At 35.3% G+C, this 12,153-nt stretch overlaps 1 pseudogene; it reads right to left on the reverse strand.

The window, feature by feature from the left end:
- Positions 1-11,585: 11,585 nt before the first annotated feature.
- LOC119620027 (U6 spliceosomal RNA) lies at positions 11,586-11,686 on the reverse strand (annotated as a pseudogene).
- Between the last annotated feature and the right edge of the window lie 467 nt (positions 11,687-12,153).

Raw genomic sequence — 12,153 nt, forward strand, 5'->3', positions numbered from 1 at the left:
ATTTTAAAATGACTTCAGTATGGATCTCTGGCCCATGATAGCCACTGATTTTTATAATATATAATAAATTCTGGGTGTTATTGTTATTAAAGATCCTACGCATTGAAGAAGATAATTATTTTTCTTCTTTTTTAAAAAATTTACCAGTTTGTTTGTTTGTTTATTTATTTATTTTTGAGACAGAGTCTCGCTCTGTTGCCCAGGCTAGAGTGCAGTGGTGTGATCTCGGCTTACTGCAACCTCTGCCTCCCGAGTTCAAACAATTCTCCTGCCTCAGCCTTCAAAGTAGCTGGGACTACAGGTGCCCGCCACCATGCCCGGCTAATTTTTTGTATTTTTAGTAGAGATGGGGTTTCACCGTGTTAGCCAGGATGGTTTTGACCTCCTAACCTTGTAATCCGCCCGCCTTGGTCTCCCAAAATGCTGGGATTACAGGTATGAGCCACCGTGCCCAGCCTACCAGTTTATTCTAAAGGATATTAAAAAGGATACAGATGAAGATAAACATAGAGAGAGGTATGGTAAAAGGGATGTGGAACTTCCATGTCCTCCCTTGGCGTGCCACCCTCCAGGAACCTCCACATGTTCAGCTATCCAGAACCTCTCCAAACCCAGTTTCCTTGGGTTTTTATGGAAGCTTCATGCTGCCAGAATTCCTTTCTCCAGAGTATAGGACAGAATCCACTCTGGTGAGGTCTTAAGACCAATGATCAGAAAGGCAGGGGAAGGTTAGAGTCTTGCTTTGGGCAGGCGAAAGGAGGACAGGAAAATGTCAGAGATTCTGTTTCCTGAGTCCTGCCCCTGTAGCATAATGCACCCATCATTATAACACAAAACTGTAACAAGGGCTATGGGTGTCATAAGCCAGAAACCCTGGATGGAAACCTATACATAGGTTATAGTATATATTATTATATATGTGTGTGTATATAATATATCTATAATATACACATGTATATTTATATATTATATAATATATAGTGTGTATATACATATATTTTCTGTTATTGTATGCATATATATACATACATATATACATACACACATATATACACACATTATATGTGCCCCTCTCTCTCTCTCTCTCTCTCTATATATATATATATATATAAAACATGTGTAATAACAGCCCAGGCCAGCTCCTGGTTTTCTACCATGGATCCTTTACATCAATAAATAAATATACACAGTCATCAATAATTAGTTCAGTCCATCATGTTGTATGACTCTCTTCCAGAGTGAGACCACTCAGGTTTGTAGAATTTCTTTCAATTTTGTCAGGTTCCAAAAGCAAGAGTCATTTTGGCAAATCTATACCTTCATCCATTCAGGCATCTGGAATAATTGAGCTAAGAGATAATGTCATCTCTCGCGCTGAGACTCTGTCAAGTTGTTAATGTAATATTAGATTTTCCTCAATTTGTTAGCATTTATTCATTTCTTTACCCTCAGCTATTCTCTTTTCATCCGTTTGTCATTTATTTTTATTCACACTTTTCCACCTTTGGAAGGGACATCAGGCTCAGCCACTGCATTGGGCCAGATTGCTGATAGCAATACTAGTTCAGCAAGTGCCTTCGTCTCGGTCCACTCACACTCAGTTAGGATAAGGTTAGATAAGCACAGAACTAGTAGGCTGTTTCTGCCACCAGACAATATAGTTGTATTCACCGTTAGCCCTAATTTTGATGGATGGGGTAAAGGTACAATCCACTGTCATCAGGCCCCTAGAAATTCTGACATAAGTTTTAAAAATAGTGAGATTCTTGCTTAGAAACCATCCCTTCTTCCACCACTTGTATTTGCAACCCTGATCTTAGGACCACTGCATGAGATAGGGAGAAAACAAAATGTTTTTGAGGTGATTTGAGGAAGGAAGGAAAAAATTATAGTCATTATACCGGTGTACTAGAAGAATAATTATTGAGTTATTTTATGATTACTCCATATCTGCAGAGCAGGGATGTTCCTGTTTTAGAGACAGAAACAGAGGTTTGGCTTTCTGTAAGCTACCAAGACCAAATGATTCCTTTAATTCTGTCTTGGAAAATAGTTTTATGTCCATCTACCACTGAAGAAGACATTTTGACAGAATCATCTAATTAAAATGGCTCGTATTATGAGAAAGTAATTAAAGTTTATGCACTGTTTTGATGTTTAGATTCCATACTAAAACGTTTGTGGTACTGCTGTCTTATTCTTGGCAGGCCAGTGATAACACAGTCTTGGTACACTTTACAACGTTGATTTTTTAAAAAATATTATTCCAGCTTAGGATCCATTTTTATATTAAGACTGATGAAGGCTGGGAAGAGAGCAAGAACAAAAGTCAGGGAATAAAAAAATAAGACACTATCTGCCTGCTTTTCTAGTTTCTGCAGGTTAAGCTCTACTTCTAAATATTGGGCCCTATAAGGTTCTCCTTTTACAACAAAGTAAAATAAATTCCCTACTTATTTTAACTATCTTGAGTGAGTCTCTGTTTCTTGGAGTCATGTGATTGCTGACTTGAATTATAACGATTATACATTTTGTATTTAGATAGGTGTCTGATTTAAGCTATGCAAGACATCTGTAGAATTATAAAAGCATGCTATTGTAATATGGGAAGTTTAAATTATACATACCTGTATTATTTTCCTACTGCAGCTCTAACAAATTACAAAAAATTGTATACCTCAAAACCAACAGAAATGAATTATCCTACCATTTTGGAGGTCAGAAGTCAAAATGGGTCTTACAGGATTGAGAACAATTTGTCATCAGGGCTCTCTTTTTTTCTGGAGGCTTTAGGAGAGAATCAGTTATTTGCCTCTCACAGCTGCTAGAGAGTACCTGCACTCCTTGACATCGGAACCATCACTCCAACCTCTATTTTAATCATCACATCTCCTTCTCTAACTCTGACTCTTCTTTCTTTTATTAAGACCTCTGTGATTACTTTGGATTTAACTAAATAATCAAGAACAGCCTCTTCATCTCAAGATCCTTAACTTAATTACATCTGAAAAGTCCTTTGTCATTTAAGGTAATGTATTCACAGGTGTTGGAGATTAGGTCATGTACATCTTCAGGGAAATATTATTCTACCTGCCACATCATCCACGATAATAATATTTTAATGGTTTTTGATTTACCTTTTCACTCATGGTTGTATGCTTAATATTAATAAAATGATTCAAGTTCATAGTAATAAATGTAAACTTTATAATGTTTACAAATTTTACATAACTCTTAGAAGTGATGTAGGTATAAAAAAGATAAAGGTTTACCTTTAGCTGTATTTTGATAATAAATCTTTGTTAAATATTTGATAATTGTTCAAAGAAAAAAATAGTGGTTGGATGCAGTTAACACTGTCGTCTCAATTATATGTCCTAAGGACACTTTTAAAATGTGACAGTTGGGCCGGGCGCGGTGGCTCACGCCTGTAATCCCAGCACTTTGGGAGGCCAAGGCAGGCGGATCATGAGGTCAGGAGTTTGAGACCAATCTGGCCAACATAGTGAAACCCTGTCTCTACTAAAAATACACAAAAAATTAGCCAGGTGTGGTGGTGTGCACCTGTAATCCCAGCTACTCAGGAGGCTGAGGCAGGAGAATTGCGTGAACCTGGGAGGCAGAGGTTGCAGTGAGCCAAGATTGTGCCACAGCACTCTAGCCTGGGTAACAGAACAAGACTCTCAAAAAATAAATAAATAAATAAATAAAAATAAAAATAAATAAATCAATAAAATGTAACATTTGTTTCTCCAAATAAATTAATATTTGATTTCCAGGTAGAAATTTAGAATTTTGGTCCCAAAGTGTTTCACATGCCCACAATAATGTATAATGTGAATATTGACATTAGCCCAAAAAGACATATACTTTAAGCATCATCCAGGCATCTCTTGTCTTCAATAAATACATAGAGTAGTATTCCTACGTTAACTTAAAGATCCATTAATAATTTAAACTGCATTTTATTTAGTAATTTTTGAATTTTTAATTATATCCACAATTTACTTGTGTTTCATAACTTTAGAATAACTATTATGCTTTTTTAAATAGAGTATTGCCCTATGAAAATATTAAAAGAAAGAAAATATTTCTTCTTGCTAAAGGTCTGCAGGTACTTATTTAAGGTAATGAAGGTGTTAGCTGGGGTTGTCAGCCAATGTATAAGAGAAACTCTGAGATTTCATTTATTTTAAATGTGCTACTTCAAGAGAAACTAAAGGATAAAAAAATCAAAGAATATCTAAGGGATATATATATATATGTGTGTGTGTGTGTGTATGTATGTATATCTATATATGTGTATATATACATATTGTATGTATATATATAGATATACACATATCTATATATATACACACACACACACACACAGTTATTTAGAGTGCCTTAGATATTTTCATTTCACCAAATGAAAACAGAACAGTAAAGGATTATATCTCATTGGAATTTAAAATAAACTTTTTATATATTCTGAAGGTAGCATAATTGTAATTATTTGCATTTTAAATTAATTGATATTGCTTTTTATTAGTTCACAGTCTAATATGGATCAAAGTGGAAAGAAAAGGTGGAAATTCAAATGTCCTTCTAAAGCTGAATATGCTAAATATCCTGCAAACAGAGGAAAGCTAGGTATCTTGGTTCATTTTCTGTTACTATGACAGAATATTTGAGACTGGGTAGTTTATAAAGGAAGTAGATTTATTTCTCACAGTTCTGAAGGCTGAGGAGTCCAAGAGCATGGCACTGACATCTGGTGAGAACCTCCTTGCTGTGTTATCCAATGGTGGAAGGTGAGAGGGCGAGCCAGGGCATGCAAAGAAGGAGAAAACTTGAGGGGCTGTACTTGCTTTATAACAACCCACTATCACAGCAACTAACCCATTTCCTCAATAACTTCATTAATCCATTAATGAGAATGGGGACCTTATGACCTAATTACTTCTTAAAGGCCCTACCTCATGAGTTTTGGCAGGGGTATTCATATTACAGCAATAGGTGTAATATATATATAATATATAATATTTATATATAATATATTTTATATTTATATATATTTAAAATAAATATATATATAAATATTACATATAATATGTATTTATATTTATATATTATATATTATGTATTATTTATATATATAAATAATATATCTATATATAAATAATATATAATATAATATATAACATAATATGTATAATATATAAATATAAATATATTATATATAAATATATAGTATATTATATATACATATTATATAATATATAATATATGATTTATATATTATATAAAAATATACTATATATAATATATGATTACTATATTATATATCATATATGATATATATTCTATAATATATCATATATGATATATATATTATATATGCCAGATTTAGTAATGATGCCCAGAGCAAATCTAACAGACATGGACGTGGTAAATTCTGTTCTCTACATGTATAGGTAGAGAAATCTGTCTAGGGAAAATAAGGGGAATTTAAGGACCATGGAGAGTTGATGAGAAATGGTGAGGCTTGCTATGAAGAATAGAATGAATAAGCATTTCACTGCAGCACAACCCAGCAAATGAAAAGTCATTGATAGACCGGAATGAATTATTACTTCCTATGCAATACTACAAACTTAATTCTACTCACATATAGCTGATGCTGTATTGTCTGTGCCGCACCTTCTCAGTTTACTTCTGATCTCACCTATAGCAATATTGGACAGCAACCTGCACACTCTTAGGATGCCAAGGCAAAAGCAAATTGGCCTCTTTGCTTTTCTGCCTTAAGCCTTCTTTCTGCCTTCTTGCAGGTTCAATTAGGTGTTTTAATGTCATCAAAGAAAAACTTTAACTGGTGGGGGATGGCGGTCTGTATTAAAAAGTGCCGGCCACCTATCCCGTGGGGGAAGCCAATTCTTTAGTTCATTCTACATTGTCACTCATAGGGTTTACAGGGAGACTGAGCCTATCTGTCTACAGGAAAGATCAGCTCCTTATTGGTTTTCCTCTTTTTCACTATTATACTCCCTTCTCCCTTCTTTATGTTTCCATAGATAACTTGTCAATAAATCTCCTCTTCCCAAATAATTGTCTCATGATCTGCTATCAGGGAGACTCAAATCAAGATATACACTGAGTTTTATCTATGTATCTCTATTGTTTAAAAAATTCTTATATTTATAATTGTCCTCTGAAGAATGTGGGATGACATGGGGTTTGGGAGATAAGCTTTGGAATACTTGTCCACTCCATTTTACTGACAAGAAAAAAGCTTCAGGTAATCTGAGTGATTCTCCCAAAATCACACAACTAATAAGTGGCAAAGTCTTCTTTGATGTGCTAAAGGGGACTTTGGAAGCGTAAAATAGAATGAATTGTTTCCCAAATGAGTTCTGTGTATTTTAATTTCATGTGTAACCTCAATTTAACGTGTCAGATCTTGCTAGCTTAAAACATCTCAGCTAAACTCCATTAATTTTGGTTCCATTAATTTATGCTTTGTAATAACTTGAAAGCATAATAATAAAAGTTATTTTCTCTCTAAAAATATTATCTAAGAGTATACATTTTTAATCAGACAAAATCATTTCCTCAATCTCCTTCTTGGTTTTTCTACAGCCATCATCCTTTAATGTTCTATGATACACAATAAAAGACAAAGAACATTAGGCACACTAAATCTTAGGATGCTTTATTGATCTCGTAATGCCATCCAGCATCATAAAATTAAACTCTGGCCCATCCTAAGTTATCTTACGAGAAGAAAATGTTTATACTTTTTTTCTGATATTTAATCTTTATTTCATATATACTTAGGCAGCACTAACTATATGCCAAGCATTGTTCTAAATGTTTTACAAATAGTAACTCATTTAATTCTTTTTAAAAAATGTTCATTTATTAAAAACAATTACAAATTTATTACATGTTAGTATAAACATTTTAATGAAAGAGAATTACATTTGCAAACTTCCTCCAAAGATGAAAAGATTGGCATTGTTTTTTTTAAAACAAAAATTTTATTTTATTTTTTATTTCAATAGGCTTTTGGGAAACAGGTAGTGTTTGGTTACTTGAATGAGTGGTAATTTCTGAGATTTTGGTACCCCCATCACCTGAGCAGAATACATTGTACCCAATGTGCAGTCTTTTATCCCTTGCCACCCCTCCACCTTTTCCCCTGTGTCCCTAAAGTTGAATGTATCTTTCTTATGCCTTTGTGTCCTCATAGCTGAGCTCCCACATATGAGTGAGAAGATGCAATGTTTGGTTTTCCATTCCTGAGTTACTTCACTTAGGATAGTAGCCTCCAATTCCATCCAAGTTGTCACAAGTGCCATTATTTTGTTCCTTTTTGTGGCTGAGTAGTATTCCATATATATATATATACACACACACACACACACACACACTACATTTTCTTTATCTACTTGTTGATTGGTGGGCATTTGGACTGGTTTTGCAGTTGCAAATTGTGCTGCTATAAACATGTGTGTGCAAGTGTCTTTTTTGTATAATGACTTCTTTTTCTCTGGATAGATACCTAGTAGTGGGATTGCTGGATCAAACAGTAGATCTACTTTTAGTTCATCAAGGAGTTTCCACACTGTTTTCCATGGTAGTTGTACTAATTTACATTCCCACCAACAGTGTAAAAGTGTAGTCTTTTGACCACATCTACACCAACATCTATTATTTTTTGATTTTTTGATTATGAATATTCTTGCAGGAGTGAATTGGTATCACATTATGGTTTTGATTTACACTTCCCTGGTAATTAGTGATGTTGAACATTTTTCCATACGCTTCTTGGCCATTTGTGTATCTTCCTTTGAGAACTGTCTATTCATGTCCTTAGCCCCCTTTTTGATGAGATTTTTTTTTCTTGCCTGTTTGTTTGAGTTCTTTGTAGATTCTGGATATTAGTCCTTTCTCAGATGTATAGATTGTGAAGATTTTCTCCCACTCTGTTTGTTATTCGTTAACTCTGCTAATTATTTCTTTTGCTATGCAGAAACTTTTAAGCTTAATTAAGTCCCATCTATTTGTCTTTGTTTTAGTTACATTTGCTTTTGAGTTTTTGGTAATGAAGTCTTTGCCTAAGCCAACGTCTAGAAGCCTTTTTCCGATTTTATCCTCTAGAATCTTTTTTGTTTCACGTCTTAAATTTAAGTCTTTGATCCATCTTGAGTTCATTTTTGTATAAGGTGAGAGATGAAGATCCAGTTTCATTCATCTACATATGGCTTACCAATTATCCCAGAACCATTTGTTGAATAAAGTGTCCTTTCCCCACTTTATGTTTTTGTTTCCTTTATTGAAGATCAGTTGGGTGTAAGTATTTGGCTTTATTTCTGGGCACTCTATTCTGTTTCATTGGTCTATGTAAATATTTTAATACCAGTAGACTGTACTGTTTTGGTGACTATGGCCTTATAATATGGTTTGAAGTTGGGTAGTGTGATGCCTCCAGATTTTTTCTTTTTGCTTAGTCTTGCTTTGGCTATGCAGGCTCTTTATTGATGCCATGTGAATTTTAGGATTGATTTTTTTCTAGTTCTGTGAAGAATGCTGGTGGTAATTTAATGAGAATTGCATTGAATTTGTAGATTGCTTTTGACAGTATGGTCATTTTTACAATATCGATTCTACCCATCCATGAGCATGGGATGTGTTTCCATTTGTTTGTGTCATCTGTGATTTCTTTCAGCAGTGTTTTGTAGCTTTCCTTGTAGATGTCTTTTACATCATTGGTTAGGCATATTCCTTTGTGAAATAAGTTGAGTTCTTAATTTGATTCTCAGCTTGGTCACTGTTGATGTATAGCAGAAATACTGATTTGTGTACATCAATTTTGTAACCTGAAACATTGCTGAATTCATTTACTAGTTCTAGGAACTCTTTGGATGAGTCTTTAGAGTTTTCTAGGTATACAATCATATTATCAGCAAACAGTGACAGTGACTTCCTCTTTACCAATTTGGATGCCCTTTATTTCTTTCTCTTGTCTGATTGCTCTGGCTAGAACTTCCAGAACTACGTTGAGTAGAAGTGGTGAAAGTGGGCATCCTTGTCTTGTTTCAATTCTCAGGAAAAGTGCTTTCAACTTTTCCCCATTCAGTATAATGTTGGCTGTGAGTTTGTTGTAGATGGCTTTTATTACCTTAGGGTATGTCCCTTCCATGCCAATTTTTCCGAGGGTTTTAATCATAAAGGGATGTAGGATTTTGTTTGTCAAATGCTTTTTATGCATCTATTGAGGTGATGATGTGATTTTTGTTTTTAATTCCATTTATGTGGTGTATCACATTTATTGACTTACATATGTTAAACCACCCATGTATCCCTGGTAAAAAACCCACTTGCTCATGTTGGATTATCTTTTTGATATGCTGTTGGATTTGGTTCGCTAGTATTTTGTTGAGGATTTTTACATCTATGTTCAACAGGGATATTAGTCTGTAGTTTTCTTTTTTTATTATGTTCTTCTCTAGTTTTTGTATTAGGGTTAAACTGCTTCATAGAATTATTTAGTAAGGATTCGTTCTTTCTCTATCTTTTGGATAGTGTCAATAGAATTGGTACCAATTCTTCTTAATGTATGATAGAATTCAGCAGTGAATCCATCTCGTCCTGGACTTTTCTTTGTTGGCAATTTCTTTATTGCCATTTCAATATCACTGCTTGTTATCGGTCTGTTCAAAGACTCTATATCTTTCTGGTATAATGTATGTATTAGTCTGTTCTCACACTACTAATAAAGACATACCTGAGACTAGGTAATTTATAAAGGAAAGAGATTTAACTAACTCACAGTTCAGCATGGCTGAGGAGGCCTCAGGAGTGCCCAGTGAAGGGAAAAATACCTTATAAAACCATCAGATCTCATGAGAAATAACTCACTATTACAAGAACAGGGTGGGGGAAACTGCCTCCATGATTCACTTATCTCTACCTAGCCCCTCCCATGACATGTGGGAATTATGGGAACTACAATTCAAGATGAGATTTGGGTGGGAACACAGCCAAACCATATTATTCTACCCCTCGCCACTCCCAAATCTCATGTTCTCACAATTCAGTACACAATCATGCCCTTCCAATAGTCTTCTGAAGTCTTAACTCATTTCAGCGCTATCACAGAAGTCTAAGATCTTATTTGAGACAATGCCTATGAGCCTACAAAATCAAAGGTATGTTAGTTTCTATCCAGATACAATGGAGATACAGGCATTGGGCAAATACACACATTCCAAATGGAAGAAATTGGCCAAAACTAAGGGGCTACAGGCCCCATTCAAGTCCAAAATCCAATAGGACAATCATTAAACTTTAAAGTTCCAAAATGATCTCCTTTAACTACATGCCTCACATCCAGGGCACACTGATGCAAGAGCTGGGCTCCTACAGCCTTGGGCAGCTCCACTCCTGTGACTTTGGAGGGTATAGCCTCCCTCCCAGCTGCTTTCATGGGTTAGTGTTGAGTGTCTGTGGCTTTTCCAGATGCACAGTGAGAGCTCTCAGTGGATCTACCATTCTGGAGTCTGGAAGACAGTAGCCCTCTTCTCACAGCTCCACTAGGCAGTGCCCCAGTGGGGCTGTGTGTGGGGGATCCAATACCACATTTCTCTTCTGCACTGCCCTAGCAGAGGATCTGCATGATTGCTCTGCTCCTGCAGAAATCTTCTGCCGGGACAGCCAGGTGTTTCCATACATTCTCTGAAATCTAGGTATAGGTTCCGAAACCTCAGTTCTTGAATTCTGTGCACCCACAGGCTTGACACCACATGGAAGCTGCCAAGGCTTGGGGCTTGCACCGTCTGAAGCCATGGCCTGAGCTATACGTTGGCCTCTTTCAGCCACAGCTGGAGTGGTCATGATGCAGAGCACCAAGTCCCTAGGCGGCACACAGCAGGGGGTCCTTTGCCCTTCCCATCCAACAATTTTTTCCTCCTAGGCTTCTGGGCCTGTAATGAGAGGGGCTGACACATCTTTAAAATTTCATCTCATTTTAAATATGGGAAAACTAAGGCACAGAGAGATTAGGAAGTTCGGCCCGTGTCACATAGCTGGTAGATAGCTAAGCATCAAATCAAACTCAGGAAACATAACTCCGAAGTCAGAAGTCAATACTCTTTTCTTCTAAATGCTCCCTCAAAACCTAAAAATCTCACCTAATTCAGTCACTGTAACAACACATATACCCTAATAAATAGTCAAAAGTGAGAAAGACTGAAGAGGAGCACTATCAAGTATGCTTCCCAAGAGGGTTCTTCATTCCTAATTCTATGCAAAGAATTAAGTTATTAGGTTTCAGAAACCTCTTAATGCTTTCACTGACATTTTATGACTCCTTAAGTCCATGTCACAGCTTTTTAAAAATATGAATAATAGTTTTTTCCCAGTATTTATATGTTTTGTTTTCTTTTTTAAATAAATATTGTTATGTATATTTAACATACACAACAGGATGTTTTGTGATACACAGATATAGAAAAGTTGGTACTATTATAAAACAAGATAACATATTCATATTCCCACATAGTTATCATTTTTTTTCCACCATGGCAAGTGCAGCTAAAAATATGAAACACTTCATGAATTTGCCTGTCATCCTTGTTCAGGGGCCATGCTGATCTTTTTTTAAAAGAATTTTTGTGGGTATAGAGTAGATGTATATATTTATGAGAACATGAGACATATTAAGACTAGCATGTAATATGAAATAAGCACATCAAAGAGGATGGGAGTATCCACCCCATCCACCATTTAACTCCTTTCAGTTATATACAATCAAATTACACTCTTTAAGTTATCTTAAAGGGTAAAATTGTTATTATTGACTGTAGTCACCCTGTTGTGTTATCAAACATAGGTCTTATTCATTCTTTCTAACTAGTTTTTGTACCGATTAACCATCTCTACCCCTCACTACCCTTCCCAGCCTCTGGTAACTATTCTTCTACTTTCTGTGTCCATGAGTTCAATTGTTTTCCATTTTAAATCCCACACATAAGTAAGAGCATGTAATGTTTGTCTTTCTGTGCCTAGCTTATCTCACTTAGCATAATGATCTCTAGTTCCATCCATGTTGTTGCAAATGACTGGATCTCATTGTCTTTGATGGCTGACTAGTGCTCCATTGTG

The sequence above is a fragment of the Chlorocebus sabaeus genome, chromosome X (genome assembly GCF_047675955.1).
Source record: "Chlorocebus sabaeus isolate Y175 chromosome X, mChlSab1.0.hap1, whole genome shotgun sequence".
NCBI lineage: Eukaryota > Metazoa > Chordata > Mammalia > Primates > Cercopithecidae > Chlorocebus > Chlorocebus sabaeus.